Raw genomic sequence first — 7,952 nt, 5'->3', positions numbered from 1 at the left:
GATAAGTGTTCTAAACCTTACTTTATGTCACTCAATGTTACAATCTTGGAGTATGACTCTAAGAGTTGTTTTGGAACGAAGTATGATTCATCTTTTTGATTTTAATCATTCCAACAATTCATAAATCCTCTTCTTAGCCATAAAATGCACTAAGATGTCCTTAGAGGATGAATTGTGACATGGTTTCTTAATCATTAAGATGATCATAAAACAAGATACTAAAGTACTCTCCCATCTTTTCAGATTTGAGAAACCTTTTATCTTTCTGCCCAATTTGATTCTTCCCATTCGTCCTGCCATACATTGAAACTTTTCCAATGTTTCAGAATTGTACTACAACTTGTAGGTACAACCATATTTACTAAACTTTAGTAAATCATGACGAATAGTCTTATCGATCTTTGTGGTGGACCTTGACCAGCACACACCCAGTGTACCTAATTCCTTAGTCCTTCAATTGACTCACATATGCATGTGATCAATGAATTAGTCTCAATTTTACAAAGATGAAAATTCTCATTCATCATACAATACAGCTTGTATGATTCCAAGTTTCTGTCCAATTGAAGCTTGGGTGATGAGAACCTTTCCTCATTTGTTAAATTCAGACACTACCACAAATGAGAGAATCAAACTCATATTTCCATTTTTGCTAGAAACATACAAACATCAATTTTCCATAAATGCCATTGTAAGGGGATATAATATAAAATAAACTAAACAAAACTTTTATTTCTTTATAAAATGCGGAAAAATATTCGTTATAATGCATCTTCAAATGAAAACTATGCTATTACATATTTCCTAGCAATCTATCATAACTTTTAAGTAGTAGCTCAAAAATCCGATCCTCAAACCATGCGATAGAAATCCATCTTCGTGATCAGATTCAGCACACTCTTCTTTTAACCTTCCTTTTGCTCGATCCTGAAGCCGAGTCAAACATTTTGTCTCTACTTGCTTTCAAATATTTCAGGTATTCAGGGCAGCTTCGCTTCCAATGTCCCTTCTCATGACAATAAAAACATATAGACTCTTTGGGAATGGTACACGAGACAATCACAGACTTAGCCTTTCCCTTTACCTTTTGGTCAACCGGGTTGACCAAGGCCGATCCCTTTCCATTGGGAAGAGAAAGCTTTTCTGGACTTCCAATGTTACCATTGTCTATGTCCATGGAAGTTTGAGAATTAGACCTACCATCAATATTTGCTTGACCATTGCGCCAAATCATTGCTGATTCAGCAGCAACAAGCAAATAAGAAAGATCTATTAGGGTTATGTCAGGATCTGTCATATGGTAGTCTTTAATAAACTCACTATACGACTCAGGAAGTGACTGAAGAACCCAGTCAACAGCGAACTTCCTTGAAATAACAGCACCCAACATTCTCAGCCTGTCAATGTGTGACTTCATTCCTAAGACATGAGTGCACACAAGTCTTCCATCTTTATGTTTCATTTCTAGTAGAGCTTGAGTGATCTTGAACCTTTCAAGTCTTCGGGCTTGTGGGTCAGGGAGAATAAATGGAAGAGGTGGAGGAAGTGAAGCATGATGTTGAGGGACATCATCTTCAAGAAGAAAGTTTGTTCCAAGAGATTTGGGAAGATCATAGTTGTCTGAACCAGACATCTACAATCGGAGAAAATCAAGTTAGTTGATTCAAGTCCTTAATATAACACCCAATATGAAATATTAAGGCTAGGACCCAACACAATATTTTATAACTTGGAAGAGGGATGCCGTAATCCAAGCTATAAAATATTTGAAGGTAGGCAAATAACGATTCACCAATTTCCACCATGAAAAACGAAATAATTTATTAGGTTTTTATTGGATTTGAAACTCCTAGATCTTTTGAGATTCATTGAACTTTTCAATGGCATGTTTCAATCTCGATTGTGCCCTCTCAAGTTTTGTGACTGGGATGCCGAGGATCACAAAACAAGGTGTGAATAACCATGCAAATTCACTTGGTACCCTTAATATTATCACCTAATCAATGTGCCGGTTAACCACACGCGCTCCACCGATCTATGATAAACATTAAGTCACCCTTAGTGATCCTTACTAGTCCAAGTTAATGTGCCGGTTAACCACACACGCTCCACCAACGACTTGGTAAGGTACAAAGTGTGAATTTCATGGGTTAGCACCAAATTCACATTTTCCTAAAGTAATTAAGATTGAGAATTTATAAAAATATTTAGTTACTTTATAATCATTATACTTTTAATGAGAATTAAATTCATTGTCTTACCCGTTCGGCTAACGACCCTCCACCGATCAAGGAAGCGGTGGGTGAGAGTGGACACCCATTAAGTTGCCATTTTATAGGCAACAACCTTATACCCCCCTTATAGACCGGCTTCGTGAATGAGGCCTACCAACGGTAAAACGACTTGATCTTATACATATATATAATAATTAACCATTAATGTTATAAATAGTACAAGTGTTGAATTTTAACTTTTAAAACTCTAGGGTATGGAATTAAAGTTTGTGTGCGACTTTACAAATTCCAAAACTTGAGGGCAAGTTTTGAACAATTCAAAAACTCTTGGATATTCATAACTTATGAGTTTTAATTAAGTGTTTTAAAACTTTTAATGAAGAGACTCTTGGATATCCATAACTTGAGGACAAGTTATGGAGTCCATAAAAGCATTTATTAGAAAACTCTTCAAGAAAATGTAACTTATGACTTCTTAAAAAAACATTTAAAAGAAAAACTTTTGGAATTCCATAACTTGAGGACAAATTATGAATTCCATTAAAACACATTAAGATCAAGAATTAACTAACAAACAATTTGCAAATAATTCCTATGATCTAACAAAACTCATATGAACATGAACATCCACATCAACAATTTCAAGAATCATATGAACACATATAAAAACTTGGAATTTTGATATTAGCCTTGCAATTGGTTTACCACAATCATTACCACATCAAAAACAGGTTTTATAAGTCCAAAACAGTTTAAGGTAATGATTCTAGACCAATTCCAGCACAAAATCTCGAAAATCTGCACTCAGGCCTGCCAACTCGTCGAGTGCATGAACTGACTCGGCGAGTTGGTTGAATATATGCATGAACTCGGCGAGTTCCATGAGGGACTCGGCGAGTCAGCTGTGCAGAATGCAGTTTTTCGATATTTTTCAGCTATTTGCATCAAATATTCAAGAAAACAAGCCTAGGCTCTGATACCACTATTGGGTTTTGAGCATTCTAACACTCCTAAGTGTACATGCAACCCTAATAAACCTTGGATCTATGTTTTCTCTAAAATACATGCAAATAATAATTTCCAAGGTTTACATCCTAACTAGCATGACATGAAGAACTAGAATCATAAAACACTAGAAGAATGACATACCTTTTGATAGTGATTGATTGCTTGGAGTTTGAGAGCCTAGCACCAATAATGTGAATGCCTCAAGTGGAATCACAAATCACCACAAACCTTGGAACCTTAAGAGAATAATATATGTGCTCTAGAAATTAGGCCACCACTCTTGTTCCCTAGTGTCATTTCAAGCATCATAAGCTCATTTATATAGTGTGGAGGATTAGGGTTACATCCATGTAAACCCTAATACCCATGACTCTTCCTTTCCAAGGATCCATGGGTTAAACGCTCCATGGACTATCCATGGATTCCCATGCATGCCAAGCCCATTCCAAATGAGTATTAGCCCACACTACATAAAATACAAGAGCCCATATTTAATTAGTCACCTTTTTAATCACCAAATTAATTCTAAATTAATTTATGACCAATACTAATTAAATAATATGATTTAATATTAATATATTATAACTTATAATATATTAATAAAGCATGAACATACTATTCTCAAAAGATTATCCAAACAAATTGTTCGGGTGAAGTGCAACCCAAATGGACCATGCCGGGTCGGGTCAAGTACATCTCAAATATTGTTATGGACTTAGACACTTTATCCAACAGCTAGGTCTAGTCAAAGAGCGTATTTTGGTTAGATAATTTGGCGAGCGAGAGGTATTAGAGCATGTTAATATCTTTCAGTACCAACTTAGAATAGCAATCACAAATTACATCAAGTCATAATCAGGTTAAATGACAACATTGAGAACTAGAACTGGAAGCACTTTTACAACTTGTTTACAAATCTATTTCATTTTCTGCATGTTTCAAAGTTGATTGTTATTTCTTTTATTATTTGACTTTTGCAAACAAAACCCCCATCTGTGACCAAAGTACCTTGTGCAAAAAAGGTATAGACTTTTGTCCCGTGTCTCTGTGGTTCGACCCTGCTTGTCTTGTACTACTTTTTAGTGCATTAAAGCAGTGTATCTGGAGTCTATTGTACCCCTATTATTTGTTGGGTTTGACACGCCTAACAGTCATGTGGCTGATTTGATGACGATTTGTAGTTAAAGTAGAGAGAGAAACACATGTATTGGAGCGATTGAACGAATTGTATCGTAATTGATTGATTCTTAGTTATGTCCTTTTTTTTATTGTATTAAGATACAAACTGATCGAGTGAGAGAATAAAAGAGAGTGCACAACTGGTATGAACCGGTACGACGGTGAATAATTTATGATGATCGTAATCTACATAATCTGGAAACAATGAAGTTAACAGAAGGTGCTCTGAAAAAACAACAATGATATTTTTTTTTGAACATTTTGGAAACTTCAAACGTATTTTTGTACTACAATGTGTACTTCGTTGGTATTCTGTGTAAAAATGGTATACTTCAATGGTATTTTTTATATCCTAAAAAAACAATGGTATTTTTTGAATATTTTGGAAACTTCATTACCCTTTGAAGTTATTTTTGCGTTTACCTGAGGTAATCAGTTACTACAAAGTTTTATTTGAACACATGTGTACTTCGTTGGTATTATGTATACAAAAAAATATACTTTAATAGTATTTTGTGTACTAAAAAGAAAATTATGGTCTTTTTTATATATTTTGAAAACTTCGTTACATTTTTAAATCATTTTCTCAGCGAGTTTATACAAAGTTGAGGGGAGGTTGACACCAATATGCCCAAGGGATTTGAACGTTTTACCCCTATATTTTCCTCAAACATACAACATAAAAGTAATACCATCTACAATTCTTGAAATAGAAAAGCGTCTCTTGTTGAAGATTAGATCATTTCTTGCATACCAGATATTAAAATAATTTTTTTTTATAAATCGACTTTGTTCCTCCCAAAACTAAATAATTAAGCATATTAAAATAAATATAGAAAAAAGGAAAAAATATATATAAGAAGGGTAAAAGCGTCTTTTCATGTTGGTCAAAACTAAATCCAGAAAAGATTTTATTTTAGACTAGTGATACAAGTTAAAAAAAAAAAATAGACTTTATCCATAATTTTTTTCAAGCAACAGGGACTAAATTTTCCATTTACTCTTTAAATTATAAACCAAATAATTTTCCATTTACTCTTTAAATTATAAACCAAATAATGCAACCATTTAACCCGGAACTTTAAAAATATGGCGCGACTATAAGTTTTAGTTTCAAAAGAAAACATTACAGATGACATGGACAATAAGAAGCGAATTATACAACACATCCACGCCACTTCTCCATTGTTTTAGTTCAAAATTATGCGTCAAGATTTAAGATCATCCTCATATTTCCAATGGTGGTTTAGAAGAATATCAAAACAAAAAGTGAATATTTGGTTTTTCAAATTAAAAACCAACAATTTTTGTTTTAGTTTCGATCTAAAACTGCACCACACCGTGCTTACTCCTAAATTCTATTCTCAAACAAAACTTGGTTAAAAATGTTAAGGAAAATAAAAGTAAGAATAATGGTCGGCCTTAGGCATGTGCCACTGTAAAGGGCCATGTCCTTTAAGGGGCCCGAAATTGTATTGCATACATTAAAATTAGTAATGAAACTGTTTGATCAGCAATACGTTATGAGTATAACAAGGGACAAACGTTATGCAACCGTTTTATAGATTTGAGATACAAATTGATTTTCTTGAATTCGAAACCAATAAAAATAAAATAAAATAAAACATCAAATTTTCTATCGAAGAATGGCGCATAAAGAAAAAAAAAATCACTCGAAATTTGGTTTCACGGTGGTTCTCCGCTTCCTTAACGCAGAGGGGGTTTTACTTTTATCAAAATGCCATATATTTTCACGGCGGACCTCCGGTTCCTCCTCCTGCGAGATGTTGCTCTTGATCTTGAATCTTTCAGTATCGCAGACGTATTCCTTAGAGTTATCCTTGATTTTCCTGTTAGCGAGAGCTTGATTTATCAAAGGAATCAAGCTCCGGATATTCAGAAATAAAATGGCGTCTTTCAGATCATGTAGAGTCGCATCATCTACGTCAAGGAACATCCTGTCGAACGACGTTAGAAGTTCATCGTTGTCGGCGAATTCGGCGTGCACCCGGCAGTAGCTGATGATCATGGCGAGGGTGTTTCTGGTGACATCGGCGATAGAGATGCAGGTTTTATTGCAATCGGGTTTTATCAAATTTTTTATTGCTAGTAATGGCTGTGCCTCTGCTTCGTAAATCTCAAACGTTTCTCCGTCGGAGCTCATCAAAACGATTGTCCTTGACCATGGCGACGATGACACAGATGACATTGCGGCGGTGAGATGATCGGAAATATAGAGTTTACAAGAATTTAGAGAGCAGAAGTGTTCATCATTGATGGAAACAGGGGAAAATACTCTAATACTTGTATGTTGTGAATGAAAAAAATACAAAACATTAACCCCTATTTATAATAAAGAAAATAGAAAGCAAATCAAACTCTAAAAACAATATATGGAAAGTTTTCAAAATCAAATATATCAAAAAAGAAGATTAATCCAACTCAACCGAACGTAACGGAATCCAAAAATCGGAAGATTCGTGACTATTGAATATGCACAAAACAAGCCCTCTAAGTCATGTCAAAACTCAAAACTACAAAAGTTATTGCTCAAGGAATATTTGTTAATTCATCCCCTTGACCAACAAAGTGTAACGCTAGAGGCGGGAATTAGTGGTTGCGGGTATATATCAAGAAATTTGTGTGTTGAATGAGTTTGATTTAACATTACTAATCATAAATAAAATTATATTACAACATTAATTGAAGAGTAAATTACACAATTAGTCTTTCGTGCATCTGTCAAAATGAACGTTCAATCTTTTTTTTTTTCTCAAAAATTCACTTCGACCGTGCCTGAGTTGTCATTTTGTTGTATGCTTCATCCCTACACTTGAGTATATTACCCTTATCTATTTCTTTCTCATTTTTTAGAAATTACCTATTATTTATAACTCTTAGAAAATATTGGTTAACAATTTCAGTACATATCATGTCCGACCACCAACCACCTCTTCTTCCGGTCATCCCTTATATCATGTCATCTTTGACTCTCTCTTCCATGTATTCTTTCTAAATTTCGGAATCACATCCAACAACCACCATGTTCTATTTTCGACAACCACCATGCTCTACCTCCGACAACCACCCGTAACCAACACCAAACCAAATTTGAATAAAATATGAAAACCAAAAACCTGAAAATCGAAAACTGAAACCTCAAACCACAAATCTAAAACTTCAAACCTTAAAATCAAGGCACATCAAATTGGGAAACCCAAACACCAAATCGGGAAACCTAAACCTCAAACCTTAATCAGTCCTACCCTTATGTGATTAAGTTCTTAATGGGTTAAGTGTCCTTACTTAAACCCTAATCGTCATTTTATGTGGAACCCTAATCGTCATTTCATGTGAAATAGTTACTGTTGCAAGTGATTATGACCTGTAATCGGGGATTGACTCAAGTATCTTCCTGTAGGTGATTGGAAGTGAGTTGAAGCTGGTAGAGTTCTTCATTGCTACGGTGGTTACCTACATGCATATCGAGGTGAGTTTCGCCTCATTGTACCGTGGGTTGAAAGCACCAAT

At 34.7% G+C, this 7,952-nt stretch overlaps 1 pseudogene; it reads right to left on the bottom strand.

Moving 5' to 3' along the window:
* Positions 1–6,090: 6,090 nt before the first annotated feature.
* Positions 6,091–6,630, bottom strand: LOC145116706 (SKP1-like protein 14 pseudogene; annotated as a pseudogene).
* Positions 6,631–7,952: the final 1,322 nt, after the last annotated feature.

Source organism: Lactuca virosa, chromosome 1 (genome assembly GCF_052849685.1).
Source record: "Lactuca virosa cultivar CGN04683 chromosome 1, Lactuca_virosa_CGN04683_v6, whole genome shotgun sequence".
Lineage (NCBI taxonomy): Eukaryota > Viridiplantae > Streptophyta > Magnoliopsida > Asterales > Asteraceae > Lactuca > Lactuca virosa.
This window is presented reverse-complemented; position numbering and strand designations above follow the sequence as displayed.